Genomic DNA, 17,742 nt, shown 5'->3' with positions numbered 1-17,742 from the left:
ACTCATTTGATCTCCTTGCAGTCCAGGGGACTCTCAAGAGTCTTCTCCAGCACCACAGTTTGAAAGCATCAATTCTTTGGCACTCAGCCTCCATTCAGTAGCAAACACTAAACCACCTTCACCACAAAATAGCCCATTCAAGATGACTCATTCTTTTTCCTTTTAAAATACGTTTTATTGGGAGGCGGATGCTTAGTCTTTCAGGACACCTTTCCTTTTCTCTCTGTGAGGTTTCTTGACACAAGGAGTTCAGGTAACACTGTGATGATGGGAGCATATATGTCTAAACCTCAGGTAGGCCTCACTGACTTCAGACTAGGTGTGTGTTTGAATGGCTAAATCCCTGAGAGTCAGTGCATTTTCCATCTGCTTTCCAGCCACTTTCCACCCCATTTATTTTCTCCCAAAACCTCTGGAAGGCAAATTGTTTCTTAATTATTAGCTACCTGCCAAATTCCCCATTCTCCCTCCAACCCCCACCCCGTCCACAAGGCAGCAGAGAAGTGAGTGCCTGAACATGTCATATACAGTGTCTGCCCTACTGTGGCCAATCCAATGGCTACAGGACTACTCTGAGGCATTTTTTTTTTTTTTTTTTTTTTTTTTTTTTTGGCTATAACCTGAAATGGGAAAACAGTATATTCTCACAACTTTTCACTTCCAGCTATTTCATTCCCTCTCCCTCCATCTTTGGTCCAGGAGCATCTGGCTCCGTCTCAGGGACTCAGGGTGAGTTACCCTAATTTCATCTCCTCCAGAGCCCTCAAAGTCCTCTGTACACTAGAAAGGCTTCTTCATCTTTTATGTCCAAGACTTCCCTGATATCCTTTCTTCTCTGTATATTAAGACCAAGGAAAAAAATACCTCTGACACCCCTGTTTTGCTTTTGCAATGTAAAAAGATTTTGGAATTTAGAAAACATATTCCTCCCAGAAAAGCTTGGTTCTCAAGACTATCATCTGACTGTGAACTCAGGAATAATTTAATTTTGAAGCTCAAAGTTGAATAATGACTTACTTGTTCTAGGAAGTCTCCAACAACTCCCTGAAGTAATGACTATTACTCATATAATGGGTGGGGAGTCATAGAGAAGTGGATTTATAATGAATGAAAAATACACTGGATTCAAAACTATTATCCCTTTAAAAATGTTATTTCAGACAGTATGTCTTAAAATAGACTCTTATTCACATATCCTTTGATGAATAACCCAAATAAAACAAAGTATGTGAGGCTGACGATACTTAACTTTATAAAGTTACACAGCATATAAATGTTTTGAATAAAAGAGGCAAATTTATATCCTTTTCTGCTAATCTTGGCTGTTATTGCTAAAAAGTGTAATATACAAATGCATTCAAGTTTGTCCTTGAAAAATTAAAAGAACATCGCTTTGTAAACCCTGAACCCTGTCTTTACACACAAAAATGATGACTCTAGTTGTGATCAGAACAAGAGTTTTAACAACAAAAAAAAAATAGGGCACAAATTCTAAAATTTTGTTCTCTCTAATGTGTATATCTGCATTAATGCTTTGATGTTCATCTACCCCAGAAATGGGTGTTGTTTAAACCACATTTACAGACACTTATGCACTCCTCTGTTTATTTCAGCCTGACTCACTGCTTCTGGAGTAAGGAATGAGGACGTGAGAACTGGTCTGCTTCACAGCTGCTGTGTGGATGAAGGCAGGTAATATGTGAAAGGGGTTATGCTTCAGTGGAGGCCTGCATCCTGGTGAGGCACGTAAAGATCTGATAGGGAGTTCACATTTATTCAGCACCTCCTATCTGCCAAATGCTTTTGAAGAAGAGAGAGAAAGATTTCACATAACCTTAAAGACCAAGAATCCTTTTTAACCTAGAAGGTGGAAATATAAACAGAATGAAGGGAGAGAGCTATTGTTAGTTGAGGGTCTACTGTATAGGTGTTATGCCTACATTATCTTATTTAATCCTTGGAGCAATCCCACACAACAATTTTGTTTTTCAGATGAGACCCATAAGAGTTAATGGACTTATTAGGACCACATTGGTGGTAACTGACAGGGCAGAGAAGTCCCAGCAAGATGACAGGCGCTGAAGTGGTGGCTCCATGGTGCTGGAGGGACTTTGAGGAGATATCCCACGTCCAAGGGCAAAGGAGAAGACCCAACAACATGGTAGGAGGGAGGAAATCACGTTTAGAATCAAACCCCATACCTGCCAGAGACGTTCAGAGGGCTCAAACAAACCTTGTGCATACCAGGACCCAGAGAACCTACAGAAACTGAGACAGAACTGTGTCTGAGTATCTCTTATAGAGGTACAAGTCAGCAGTGGACTACCACAGGGGCAGGGGCTCTGGGTGCAGCAGACTTGGGGATGGCATAAACCCTCTTGGAGGAGGTCACCACTGACCCCACCATAGAGCTGCCAGAACTTACACAGCACTGAGGATATAGACTATTAGAGGGCACAACAGAACCTTATGTGCATCAGGACCCAGGAGAAAGGAGCAGTGACCCCACAGAAGACTGACCCAGACTTGCCCGTGAGTGTCCAGGAGTCTCTGGTGGAGGCGTGGGTCAGTGGTGGCCTGCTGCAGGGTTGGGGGCACTGACCGAGTGCATGGGACCTTTTGAAGGAGGTCGCCATTATCTTTATTACATCCACCATAGTTTGGCCCCAGGTAAATATTAGGGAGGGAACACAGCCCCACCCATGGAGAGAAAATTGGATTTAAGATTTACTGAGCATGGCCCAGCCCATCAGAAGACCCAGTGGTCTCTCCCATCAGGAACCTTCCTAAGCCTCTTATCCTTCTCCATCAGAGGGCAGACAGACTGAAAACCACAGTCACAGAAAACTAACCAATCTGATCAAATGGACCACAGTCTTGTTTGACTCAATGAAACTATGAGCCATGCCATGTAGGGCCACCCAAGACAGACGGGTCATGGTGGAGAGTTCTGACAAAATATGGTCCACTGGAGAAGGGAATGGCAAACTACTTCAGTATTCTTGCCTTGAGAACCCCATGAACAGTGTGAAAATGCAAAAAGATAGGACCCTGAAAGATGAACTCCCCAGTTCGGTAGGTGCCCAATATGCTACTGGAGATCAGTGGAGAAATAACGCCAGAAAGAATGAAGACGCAGCGCCAAAGCAAAAACAACACCCAGTTGTAGATGTGACTGGTGATGGAAGCAAGGTCCGATGGTGTAAAGAGCAATATTGCATAGGAACCTGAAATGTTAGGTCCATGAATCAAGGCAAATTGGAAGTGGTCAAACTGGAGATGGCAAGAGTGAACATTGGCATTTTAGGAATCAGCAAACTAAAATGGACTGAAATGGGTGAATTTAACTCAGATGACCATTATATCTACTACTGTGGGCAAGAATCCCTTAGCCAAAGATGGGGAAGCTCTATACAGTCAGCAAAAACAGGACCAGGAGCTGACTGTGGCTCGGATCATGAACTCCTTATTGCCAAATTCAGACTTAAATTGAAGAAAGTAGGGAAAACTACTAGAGGATTCAATATGACCTTAATCAAATGCCTAACGATTATACAGTGGAAGTGACAAATAGATTCAAGGAATTAGATCTGATAGACAGAGTGCCTGAAGAACTATGGACGGAGGTTCATGACATTGTACAGGAGACAGGGATCAAGACCATCCCCAAGAAAAAGAAATGCAAAAATGCAAAATGGTTGTCTGAGGAGGCCTTACAAATAGCTGAGAAAAGAAGAGAAGCAAAAGGCAAAGGAGAAAAGGAAAAATATACCCATTTGAATGCAGAGTTCCAAGAATAGCAAGAAGAGGTAAGAAAGCCTTCTTCAGTGATCAATGCAAAGAAATAGAGGAAAACAATAGAATGGGAAAGACTAGAGATCTCTTCAAGAAAATTAGAGATACCAAGGGAACATTTCATGCAGAGATGGGTACAATAAAGGACAGAAATGGTTTCAACCTAACAGAAGCAGAAGATATTACGAAGAGGTGGCAAGAATACACAGAAAAACCATACAAAGAAGATCTTCACGACCCAGATAATCACAATGGTATATCACTCACCTAGAGGCAGACATCCTGGAATGCGAAGTCAAGTGGGCCTTAGGAAGCATCACTATGAACAAAGCTAGTGGAGGTGATGGCATTCCAGTTGAGCTATTTCAAATCCTAAAAGATGGTTCTGTGATAGAGTGCTGCACTCACTATGTCAGCAAATTTGGAAAACTCAGCAGTGGTCACAGGACTGGGAAAGATCAGTTTTCATTCCAATCCCTAAGAAAGACAATGCCAAAGAATGCTCAAACTACTGCACAGTTTCACTCATCTCACATGCTAGTATGGAGAAGGAAATGGCAACCCACTCCAGTGTTCTTGCCTGGAGAATCCCAGGGATGGGGGAGCCTGGTGGGCTGCCATCTCTGGGGTCGCACAGAGTCGGACACGACTGAAGCGACTTAGCAGCAGCAGCACCACATGCTAGTAAAGTAATGCTCAAAATACTCCAAGACAGGCTTCAGCGATACATGAACCGTGAACTTCCAGATATTCAAGCTGGATTTAGAAAACGCAGAAGAACCAGAGATCAAATTGCCAACATCAAAAAAGCAGGAGATTTCCAAAAAAACCTCTACTTCTGCTTTAGTGACTATGCTAATGCCTTTGACTGTGTGGATCACAATAAACTGTGGGAAATTCTTCAAGAGATGGGAATACCAGACCACCTCACCGGCCTCTTGAGAAATCTGTATGCATGTCAGGAAGCAACAGTTATAACTGGACATGGAACAACAAACTGGTTCCAGATAGGGAAAGGAGTACGTCAAGGCTGTATATTGTCACCGTGCTTATTTAACTTATACACAGAGTACATCGTGAGAAACGCTGGACTGGATGAAGCACAAGCTGGAATCAAGATTGCTGGGAGAAATATCAATAACCTCAGATATGCGGATGACACCACCCTTATGGCAGTTACCAAAGAACTAAAGAGCCTCTTGATGAAAGTGAAAGAAGAGAGTGAAAAAATTTGGCTTAAAACTCAACATTGAGAAAACTAAGATCATGGCATCAGGTCCCATCACTTCATGGCAAATAGATGGGTAAACAGTAGAAACAGTGAGAGACTTTATTTTCTTAGGCTCCAAAATCACTACAGATGGTGACTGCAGCCATGAAATTAAAAGACGCTTGTTCCTTGGAAGAAAAGCTATGACCAACCTAGACAGCATATTAAAAAGCAGAGACATTACTTTGCCAAGAAAGGTCCATCTAGTCAAAGGTATGTTTTTTCCAGTAGTCATGTATAGATGTGAGAGTTGAACTATAAAGAAAGCTGAGTGCCGAAGAATTGATGCTTTTGAACTGTGGTGTTGGAGAAGACTCTTGAGAGTCCCTTGGACAGTAAGAAGATCCAACCAGTCTATCCTAGAAGAAATCAGTCCTGAATATTAATTGGAAGGACTGATGCTAAAGCTGAAACTCCAATATTTTGACCACCTGATGCAAAGAACTGACTCATTTGAAAAAACCCTGTTTCTGGGAAAGATTGAAGGCTGGAGGATAAGGGGACGACAGAGGATGAGATTGTTGGATGGCATCACCGACTCAATGGACATGAGTTTGAATAAACTCCGGGAGTTGGTGTTGGACAGGGAGGCCGTTGTGCTGTAATCCATGGGGTCGCAAAGAGTCAGACACGACTGAGCAACTAAACTGAACTGAACTGGTGGTAACTGACAGGCTGAGAGTGAAACCCATATCCATTGGGTTTCAATTGTCAGGGTTTTTAACTACACCAAAATGAGTCTAAACATGCATTTGCTGGGGGTTTTGTTGCTGTTGTTTTCCATTTGTTATTTTTTATTGGAGTATAATTGCTTTACGGTGTTGTGTTAGTTTCTGCTGCATTTGTTGTTTCTCACCTTGGCGACGTTGGTGTATTTTTTCCCTGAGAGGCCGGTTAATCAAGACGATTCCATAGTTCAAGGGGATGCCAGTATGGTTGTTGACTGATCTTGTGGAGACTACGTGAGAACTGGAACTCAATATTCCTTAATAAAAGTCCTGGGAAATTGTTGTTAATACTAATAACTAACTGAGAAATCTTGGAGGCTTTAACATAGAAATTGATTTTTTCCTCCAGATTATCATGTCTTATCTGATAATGTTTGTTATTTTACACAGTACAATATCTAACTTGTGCTCACTGATAGCTATACTCAGAATTTATCATGCCTGGACAATTACCCAGCACAAACCTGAGTTTTTGTATGGCTTGGCCATGTAGAAACTATGGCTATGCCATAAATGTACTAATGGAAATAATTATTTCTGTATTTCAGTCCTGTTTTAAACTTCTGGTAGGTTATAAATTATAATACATTAATTCAATACACAATTAATAAACCATTAATTCATACATGATATATTATCTAATTAGAGTAGAAAGATGCCACATGCCTTGGGAAGTATATAGGGTTTGAGTCTTGCCCATAACTCTTTTTTGGACTAATTTAGAGATGTAAACTTCTGAGAGTTAAAAAAAATTTTTTTTTCCTCTTCATCATTTTTTCATTTAGTCTGGAGGTGGTGTACTTAGGCAGATAAGTTTCATGTCAGAAGATGACAGAAGTGAAAATAGTAGGTAGAGGACGAAAATGAGAAGAGTAAGTAAGAAGGAAACACCTCACAATCAGTCCTACCTCAGACTAAAGGAAGACATTTCATATAGAAGCAGTGTTGTCATTCTTACCTCCACCTTACCTTGCCGCATAAAGAGAGAAAAATCCAGAAAAAAATTATAATGCACTCAACTTTACTATTCAGAAAGATTGTATTAGAATAGTTGATTACGCCTATAGCTTGATAATTTTCCCCTCATCTGATCACTTTAGTGGACCCTAAAAGGAACTGTAGTAGGTTTCCTTTTGTAAACTTCTCTCTGGGGTGGCATCTGGAAGAGGAGAATTACACTTCAGGTTTATAACCTTACTGTGTCGCTTTTCTGAAAAGTCACTTAGCTTTATTTACACCTGCCTTGAAAAAATAAACACTCAAACAGCAATAAACCAGATGGAATCAATAATTTACATATCTCCAGGGGAGTCTGACAAGAAGCAAAAGAAGAAGAAATGATTGACTATTTTACAGAGATTATCTGATTTTAACATATATGCTGCTGCTGCTGCTAAGTCACTTCAGTCGTGTCCGACTCTGTGCGACCCCATAGACGGCAGCCCACCAGGCTCCTCCGTCCATGGGATTTTCCAGGCAAGAGTACTTGAGTGGGTCGCCATGGCCTTCTCCGTAACATGTATAAGATACCCCTATTTTGACTGAATTTAACCGATTCTGGTTTTGCTTTCAATTAATTGCGTATTACTGAGCACCAGTACACTGTGATAGAAAGGAAGAAGGAAAGAGAAGGTGAGAGGGAGGGAAGAAGGAAGAAATGAATCAGAAAAACTTAATTGAGTGTATTCCTTGCTCATGGTGAGTCCTTTCCTTGCCAGGAAATTTTCCAGTCCCTATGACTTAATTGCTTTGATCTATTCACTATAACAACTAAATAAAATAGCATGATTTCCCACCCTGTAAGAAAATAAATATGGTCATTTAACTTCTTCATGTTGATCTCTAAATAATGGATTTTATTCATAAACATACTTTCAGTTGAGCAATTTAGAAAGGTAGCTATAGATGTGTTATAAGCAGTGCTGAAGAACTAGCTCCTGCTCTGTGGAGAGTAAAAATTCCCTGCTCTTCTTCTACAAAGTCACTGTTTTTTGTTTTGGTTTGTTAGTGTTTTTTGTTTTGTTTTGTTTTTTTCATTTCTGTGTTTCACTCTCACCCTTAACTGGTGCTTCACTGATCATAAATTGATTCATCTTAGCAGAAGGAGAGGCTGTGTCTCCAACTACCACTCTCTTATTCATATGGAAATTCTGTGTTTCTGCTGTTGTGCCTCCAGGTACAACTCATAGGGAATAGTTATTCATGTTATGTTATGCTACAAATTTAGTCCCTGGGTTTACATTTTTTTTTACCAAAAAAATCAGGACACCATTCTTTGGGTCTAGCTATTTCTATTTTATTTAAAGATTATTTCCTTTTTGTTTACCCTTAATAAAATTTGTCACATCAACGGAGAATGTACTTGAAAACAAAATTTGTTTTTCCTACCTAAATAATTTTCTTAAAGGGACTCTTCTTCAAGACTATGTAGTAGCACTAAAAACAAACAGCTGAATTTTCAGCAGCTCTGTTGTCACATTTGTGCTTTCCTCACCACCACTCTACTGATCCTTACCCTTTCCTTAATGAAAGCACCAGCCTCTCTTCTCTATGTTGATCATGTTTGGTTAAAGCCTCAGATCCATTTTAAAATAATGGGTCATGAAATAAACTGAGTTCCCATTGACTGAATAAAGTCTCTAGGGTTATAAGTCATTGGCCTTGACTGGAAGTCATTTGAGGTTTGTTGAGGTATATCACAAACAATAATTAATAAATCAAGAAATTCAAAAGAAGACAGAAATGGAGGAGAAATGGAACAATGAAAAACAGGACAAATAAAAAGCAGATAGCAAGATGATAGACTTAAACTCAGTGAGATGTCACTGCACACGCACTTGAATGGTTAACATTAAAAAGACTAACGATATCAAGTTTTGGCAATAATAGTGGATAACTGAAACTCTCAGTGTTGCTAGTAGAAGTGCAAAATGTTACAACCACTTGGGGAAGTTTGACAGTTTGTTAAAATGTTAAACATATACTTACCATATGATGAGTGCAACAGGGATGAATCTTGAAAGTATTATGCTAAGTGAAAGAAACCATACTTAAAGACCACATGCTTTGATTCCATTAATATGAACTTTTAGAAGAGGTGAAAGTATAGTGAAAGAAAGATAAGTACTTGTCACTGATTTGGGTGAGAGAAGTGGATTGACCACAAAAGTGCATAATGGAACTTTTAGGGGTGATAGAAATATTCCATATCTTGATTATAATGGTATTTACCATTGTATACATTTGTCAACACTCACTGCGGTGTACATTTAAGTGTACACTATTGCATGTAAATAATACCTCAATAAAGCTGACACAAAATAATTGAATAAATTGTACTGATCAAAGAGAATTTTCAAAAGGAGAATCTATTATGACAAAGGAAGGGACAGTATTTGGAAGGAGGGGAGAAAGTGAGAAAGAAAGATATGACTATGCTTTGTTTTATTGCAGTCTTGAAATTGTGGTCATATAAGAACACAGTAGGAAGTTTGTCAAGTAGAATTCAGTCCTCTCAATAAAGACTGAATCTTCAAATATACCTCTGTGGTGGGATATGTATTATGATAATGAGGTTAAAATGGAATACTATTTGCAAACAATATAAATGCTAACGAAAGGCAGAATTAAATGTGGTTCAATCAGTTCCTTTTGAAAAGATTTGGGGAGGAGTTGTTTTTCTTTGAAGATATATATTTTTTTAATTTGTGATTGACTAGCAAAAGCTGTACATGTTGAATATTTACAACTTGAGTTTGGACATAAGTGCACATTCATAAAATCATTACCGCAATGAGTGCCATAAACATATCCATCACATCCAAAAGTTTCCTCCCACCCTATTTATTTATGTATGTATTTTTGATAAAACACTTAGCATAAGACTTGATTTGACCTCTTAGTAAAAGGTTAAGTATATGGTGGGGGAGTTTGAGAGGCCTTTGTACAGCAAACAAAGTGGTGATCCTATGAGGGAAAGAATTTGAATTTTATTTAAAAAAAAAAGAGTGGATTTAACATTAAAGCCAATCAAGAGAAATCTTTGGGGGCTGTAGTATTGTTGTCCATTGGCTTTGTTCGGCTGAAGTCTGTGTAAGTAATATATCGTGTTGTTTTCTTTATGCATCGTTTCTTCCGATCCACTCAGTGCGTTCTTCATGGAAGAGCCTTGAACTGGAGAATGGTTGAAGGTCACCATGCTGGAGCCCCAGGTGAGTTTGCCAGAACTAGAACTACTTGTGATATTTACGGCTGAGTTTGCTCTCCTTTCCTTACTGCCCTAGAGGACTAGTATTGTCCAGAACAAGAATAGAAGAAGATGCTTTCTTCCCTGGTCTTTGGCAGTTTCCTAATTCCAGAGACTTGATAGGATAATTCACTAATCCTCAGAATATTGTAAGTATTTGTAGGAGAGTTTGATTCAGTCCATTCTAATTTCAAGAACAGGTTTGGGTTTGTTTTTTTTTTTCACACTTGAAATCTACTCAATTGTCATGGTGAATGAGAGTTCTTTTTTTTTCCAAGTAGACTTTATTTTTAGAGCAGTCTTAAAATCACAGCAAAATTGAGCAAAAGGTACAGGATATGTCACACACCCTGTCGCCACAAAAGCACAGCCTTCCCAGTGATCAACATTCACAACCAGATGTTGTTGTTAGCTATAGCCAGAATCAACCCCCCCCAAAAAAAATTGTTTGCTGAATTACTGATTGTACTAAAAGATGAATTAACTTATTTTCTTGAATATTTCTAAAAGTTCTCTAAAGTAGACATTACCTATCTATATTTTTTTATCATAAATCAGTGACCTTATCTAATCTTTGTTAAATTTGCTAAGGAGAGTTGTGATTTCTCTGTAAAACAGGAACACCATGTTTTTATCAGTGTTTGAGAGAATATGTTGCTTCGTGAAACTTAAGCAGAGGGGTGTGTGCAACTTCTAATGAAATGCTTGTTACTGTGAGGTTTGTAATTATGATTTCACTCCCTACCACTTCACTCTCCCCATTAGGTAGCACAGCACAGTGATGATAACCTCTGGGATGCTAAACTGGAAAGTTCACTCTAGAAAGTCTCACTCATTCACTTCCAATATGCAGCTTCTTGAGTGTTCAGGGTAGATGGGAGCAAAAGAGTTTGCTAATACAAAGGAGGAAAATGATTGCTTCTCTTTGACTGTAGGCTGAAGGTTCTAGAGTTCTTCTGTATTAACCCTCCAGCATCAGTATGACTGTGGATTTCCTGGTTATTGTTTTAGGCCTTCATAATAAAGGCTACAGATCTTCTCAGTCACCTGATCATTCAGCTTTCTAGTCCTATACATAGTATGACTGGTCCTTTTAATTCTTTTGCCTGAAAAGCTTAGTACTTTGGGCTTCCTTGGTGGCTCAGATGATAGAGAATCTGCCTGCAATGCAGGAGACCCAGGTTCAGTCCCTGAGTTGGGAAGATCCCCTGGTGAAGGGGTTGGCAACCCACACCAGTATACTTGCCTGGAGAATCCCATGGTCAGAGGAGCCTGTCAGGTTACAGTCTACGGGATCACAAAAGTCAGACACAACTGAGAAACTAACACTTTCGCTCTAGGAGTCAGAGGGGACACCTTCACAGTATTCTGAAATCTTCAACCTAATTCTAGACTTCACACCAATGGCTGTTTGATCTATGAACTAAAAAGCTACAAAGAGTATGTCTCTGGAGAGCCTTCTATGATCCTCTCAACCAGTCAGTGTCCTGGATCTGCCATATGTACTTTAGCTTCCCTCACACAAAATGTTTTACCTTTCAGATTTAATTTTATGATTGTGTCAAGTAGATATTATGCTTCATAATCTCTCTCTGTGAGTACTGAGTATCTTCATTGTTCAAACTCTCTCTTCTATCTCATTAGTCAGAACTGGGTCTTGGGCTGACTCCAGACCACTTACTGCCAAATGAAGTGAAATTTCCATGGCTAACATAGGCCACTTATGATTCATTCTCATGAACTATGGGTGGAGACTCCCTTCTGTTGAGACCACTTGTTAATTCAGTTCAGTCACTCTGTTGTGTCCAACTCTTTGCGACCCCATGGGCTACAGTATGCCAGGCCTCCCTGTCCATCACCACCTCCCGGAGTTTACTCAAACTCATGTCCATCAAGTCGGTGATGCCATCCAACCATCTCATCCTCTGTCATCCCCTTCTCCCCCTGCCTTCAATCTTTCCCAGCATCAGAGTCTTTTCCAGTGAGTCAGTTCTTCACATCAGGTGGCCAAAGTATTGGAATTTCAGCTTCAGCATCAGTCCTTCCAATGAATATTCAGGACCGACTTCCTCTAGGATGGACTGGCTGGATATTCTTGCTGTCCATGGGACTCTCAGGAGTCTTCTCCAATACCACAGTGCTAAAGCATAAATTCTTTGGCTCTCAGCTTTCTTTATAGTTCAACTCTCACATCTATACATGACTACTGGAAAAACCATAGCTTTGACTAGATGAACTTTTGTTGGCAAAGTAATGTCTCTTCTTTTTAATAAGCAGTCTCAGTTGGTCATAGCTTTTCTTCCAAGCAGCAAGTGTCTTTTAATTTCATGGCTGCAGTCACCATCTGCAGTGATTTTGGAGCCCAAAAATATAAAGCCTGTCACTATTTCCACTGTTTCCCCATCTATTTGCCATGAAGTGATGGGACCAGATGCCATGATCTTAGTTTTTTAAATGTTGAGTTTTAAGCCAACTTTTTCACTCTCACTTTTATCAAGGGGTATTTAGTTCTTCTTTGCTTACTGCCTTAAGGGTGGTGTCATCTGCATATCTGAGGTTATTGATATTTCTCCTGGCAATCTTGATTCCAGCTTGTGCTTCATCCAGCCCAGCGTTTCTCATGATGTACTCTGCATATAAGTTAAATAAGCAGGTTGACAGTACACAGCCTTGATGTACTCCGTTTCCGATTTGGAACCAGTCTATTGTTCCCTGTCCAGTTCTGACTGTTGTTTCTTGACCTGCATACAGATTTCTCAGGAGGCAGGTAAGATGGTCTGGTATTCTCATTTCTTGAGGAATTTTCCACAGTTTATTGTGATCCACACAGTCAAAGGCTTTAACATAGTCAATAAAGCAGAAGTAGATGTTTTTCTGGAACTCTCTTGCTTTTTCTGTGATCCAGTTGATGTTGGCAATTTGATCTCTGGTTCCTCTGCCTTTTCTAAATCCAGCTTGAACATCTGGAAGTTCACGGTCCACGTACTGTTGAAGCCTGGCTTGGAGAATTTTGAGCATTACTTTGCTAGTGTGTGAGAGGAATGCGATTGTTCAGTAGTTTGAGCATTCTTTGGCATTGCCTTTCTTTGGGATTCGAATGAAAACTGACATTTTCTAGTCCTCTGACCACTGCTGAGTTTTCCAAATTTGCTGATATATTGAGTGCAGCACTTTATCACAGCATCATCTTTTAGGATTTGAAACAGCTCAACTGGAATTCCATCACCTCCACTAGCTTTGTTCATAGTGATGCTTCCTAAGGCCCACTTGACTTCACATTCCAGGATGTCTGGCTCTAGGTGAGTGATCACACCATCGTGATTATCGGGTCGTGAAGATATTTTTTATACACTTTTTCTGTGTATTCTTGCCACCTCTTCTAATATCTTCTGCTTCTGTTAGGTCCATACCATTTCTGTCCTTTATTGTGCCCATCTTTACATGAAAATCCCCATGGTATCTCTAATTTTCCTGAAGAGATCTTTAGTCTTTCCCATTCTGTTGTGACTGGTGATGGAAGTAACGTCCAATGCTGTAAAGAGCAATATTGCATAGGAACCTGAAATGTTAGGTCCATGGATCAAGGCAAATTGAAAGTGGTCAAACAGGAGATGGCAAGAGTGAACGTCGACATTTTAGGAATCAGCAAACTAAAATGAACTGGAATGGGTGAATTTAATTCAGATGACCATTATATCTACTACTGTGGGCAAGAATCCCTTAGAAGAAATGGAGTAGCCATCATAGCCAACAAAAGAGTCCTAAATGTGGTACTTGGGTGCAATCTCAAAAACGACAGAATGATCTCTGTTTGTTTCCAAGGCAAACCATTCAGTATCACAGTAATCCAAGTCTATACCCAGACCAATAATGCTGAAGAAGCTGAATAGTTCTATGAAGACCTACAAGACGTTCTAGAACTAACACCCAAAAAAGATGTCCTTTTCATTATAGGGGACTGGAATGCAAAACTAGGAAGTCAAGAAATACCTGGAGTAACAGACAAATTTGGCCTCGGAGTACAGAATGAAACAGGTCAAAGGCTAACAGTTTTGCCAAGAGAACGCACTGGTCATAGCAAACACTCTGTTCCAATAGCACAAGAGAAGACTCTACTCATGGACATCACCAGATGGTCAATACAAAATCAGGTTGATTATATTCTTTGCAGCCAAAGATAGAGAAGCTCTATACAGTCAGCAAAAACAAAACAGGGAGCTGACTGTGGCTCAGATCATGAACTCCTTATTGCCAAATTCAGATTTAAATTGAAGAAAGTAGGGAAAACCACTGGACCATTCAGGTATGACCTAAATCAAATCCCTTATGATTATACAGTGAAGTGACAAGTAGATTAAAGGGATTAGATCTGATAGACAGAGTGCCTGAAGAACTATGGATGGAGGTTTGTGACACTGTATGGGAGGCAGGGATCAAGACCATCCCCAAGAAAAAGAAATACAAAATGGCAAAATGGTTGTCTGAGGAGGCCTTACAAATAGCTGATAAAAGAAGAGAATCTAAAGCTAAAGGAGAAAAGAAAAGATATACCCATTTGAATGCAGAGTTCCAAGAATAGAAAGGAGAGATAAGAAAGCCTTCCTCAGTGATCAATGCAAAGAAATAGAAAACAATAGAATAGGAAAGACTAGAGATTTCTTCAAGAAAATTAGAAATACCAAGGGAACTTGTTAATTAGGGTTCTGTTTATAGGAAAGAAGGCTGTCCCGTTGATCTTGCAACAAACTGATTCTGCCATAGGTATATCCTGCAAAATGTTTATTTCTTGGACTGGATGTGGAGAGATCTAATAAAAAGATAAATGACCCAAAATGAGAAGGCAGGAAAGGCAGCACTATAACCTAGAACACAAAGAATTCCTATGTAGAATATATTGTAATAAAATATGTGGTTAAATTTTGCTTACTTAAATATATACTTAAAGAGTGAAATTCCTAGATAGACTGGTTATTATGTTCATGATTTTCTAGCCAAGAATTCTATATGACTGATGAATTGGTGTCAAGCAAGAAAATTAGAAAGAAAAGGCAAAATATCTCATCTCAAATTATTCACCTCTATAATCAACTCTAAACTTCTGGATGGAATTGATGAGGTTCTTTGGGGAGGGGGGAGGGTCTCTATTTAATGTATCTCTAACTTTTTTTTAACCTCTTCCTCAAAGGAAATCAGAGAGGAAGGAAGTTACTTTGGTAGTTTCACTAACATGACTTGACTGAGAAGTCAGCAGATGCACATAGGCACGATCTTGCCTCTTGCCTCTCTCTTCTAAGGCAAATATTTATGCTGAACAGGCATGTGAGATTGACATGTAATGACAATAGGTACACCCATTTAATGAAATACCCTAAAAGACTTCAACAAATAAAGTGAAGTCTGACTAGTTGTAATTAGTTTTCTTCTTTAAAGTGGTCTGAGCATTCAGAGATGCTGATATTCACTCCTGATTATGAAACAGAATGACATCACCAAATATTACTTACTTTGGAGGAGGAAGTGGTGAATGTGAAACTGTTAGTCGCTCAGTGGTATCCTACTCTTTGTGACTCCATGGACTGTAGCCCTCCAGGCTCCTCTGTCCATGGAATTCTCTAGGCAAGAATACTGGAGTGGGTTGCCATGCCCTTCTCCAGGAGATCTTCCCAACCTAGTGATCACATTCAGGTCTCTCTCATTGCGGGCAGATTCTTTACCATTTGAGCTACCCAGGAAGCAGATCTAGTCGACTCTGCACTCTTTATGCCTACCTCCTCTTCATATTGACTTTTATTAGTCTACCGGAAGCCAGAGTTTATGTTATGGTTGTAAATCTTTTAGACTAAAATTAATTTTATGGTAAACAATATGCCAGGGATCACTGAAGCTTTTTAAACTGTTTTAAAATGGTTTTATACTTATATATGTTCATGTTTTAAATGTTATAGTTTAACCCAGTGTCAAGCACTTTGACTAGTATTGCAGAAGAAAGAGGGCAAAAAAACCTGCCACAGAAGACACTATCCCAGGACCATAAATTGATGGGGGGATATATTGGCATTTAAGTGGAAAAATGTTATATCTGAGAGCTCCTGTTTAATGTTTATAACCGTTGTATCACTTTCTTATTTCCATAAACTAATGAGTAACTCAGAAGACATGATTTAGTCATGGTTGAAATATTGGTGTTTATAGTGAAAAGACAAGGAGTTGGCCTAGATAAGTGGTTCTCAAACTTTAGTGTTCATTATTAGTACCATTTAGAGGACATGTTAAAACATGCATTGTTTGGCCCCATCCCCAGATTATGATCCAATAAGTGTAAACTTGGATATGAAAATTGGCATTTTGACAAGTTTCAGATGATGCTAATGTTTCTGGGCCAGAGTCCATAGTTTGGGAACCAATAGCTTAAAGTAAAGAGTGGCGTGACTGCATGATAAAAAAGCAGTGTGGCCCAGATTTTAAAGTTATTCTCTCCTTGCTCATTTATGAAATGAAAGTGAAAGTGTTAGTCGCTCAGTCATGTCTGACTCTTTGTGACCCCATGGACTGTAGCCCACCAGGCTCCTCTGTCCATAGAATTCTCCAAGCAAGAATACTGGAGTGGGTAGCCATTCCTTTCTCCAGGGGATCTTCCTGACCCAAAAACTGAATCCATGTCTCCCTCATTGCAGGCGGATTCCTCACTTTCTTAACCATCTTTATTCTGAATTTCTTGAGGCCATAATCAGTGTATTACTCTCCATCTTTCACCAGTGTCTCCTGGGATGTCTGGCACACGTACATAGTTAGTGGATAACTACCCTCACTGGCACCCTCTGTTGGCTCCACTGATAACAGATTAGAATTCCCAGAATGTTTCTATTTAAAGCAGTTCAACCAACACAAAATTCTTCAAGTTGCAATTCAAAAGAATGTCCCAAAGATCTTGTCTTTGATTCCACTTTGTGATTTCTCCAGTTTGGGAACAAAGGTCATTGCTGTGGTTAAAGTAAAACAAAATACAGCTCTTAAGAAGTTGTTTGGGTGTAGATAAAAATAAGAATCTTCACTCCAAAAAGCAATGTCACTTGAATATCCAGACTTTTCCATAAGGTATAATAGAAATTGATCATCTCTACCATCAAAAAGAACACATATAACAAATGTTGGCAAGGATGAGGGAAAAAGAGAGCTTCCTACAGTGTTGATGGGAATGTAAATTGGTGCAGCCACTGTGGAAAACAATATAGAGGTTTCTCAAAAAACTAAAAGTATGACCTAGCAATTCCACTCCTGAATATATATCCAAAAAAAAACCCCAAAACACTAATTTGAAAAGATACATACACCAAATGTTCTAGCAGCATTGTTTACAATTGCCAAGATAAGAAAGCAACCCAAATGTCCAACAGGTAAATAGATAAAGAAGATGTAGTATATACACACACACACACACAAACACACACACACACACACACACACACACACACAATGGAATACTACTCACACAGAAAAAAGATTGAAATTTCTCCATTTGCAACAACATGGCTGAACTTGGAGGGCCTTATGCCAAGTGAGATAAGTCAGAGAAAGACAATTATTGTATGATATCACTTATATATGCAATTTTTTAAATGTAGCAAGCAAGTGAGTATATATTAAAAAAAAAAAAAAAAACAGACTCACAGATACAGAGAACAAACTAGTAGTTACCAGTGGCA

The 17,742-nt window shown here is 39.3% G+C and overlaps 1 protein-coding gene across 1 annotated transcript in view; it reads left to right on the top strand.

Moving 5' to 3' along the window:
- Positions 1 to 17,742, top strand: part of LYRM7 (LYR motif containing 7) — a 620,686-nt gene that overhangs the window by 384,522 nt on the left and 218,422 nt on the right. The window contains exons 5-6 of the mRNA XM_081500261.1: positions 1,614 to 1,692; positions 9,941 to 10,004. The gene's annotated coding sequence lies outside the window, so the exon portion shown is untranslated. The remainder of the gene's footprint in view (positions 1 to 1,613; positions 1,693 to 9,940; positions 10,005 to 17,742) is intronic.

Source organism: Giraffa tippelskirchi, chromosome 6 (genome assembly GCF_054371585.1).
Source record: "Giraffa tippelskirchi isolate mGirTip1 chromosome 6, T2T-mGirTip1v1.2.pri, whole genome shotgun sequence".
NCBI lineage: Eukaryota > Metazoa > Chordata > Mammalia > Artiodactyla > Giraffidae > Giraffa > Giraffa tippelskirchi.
This window is presented reverse-complemented; position numbering and strand designations above follow the sequence as displayed.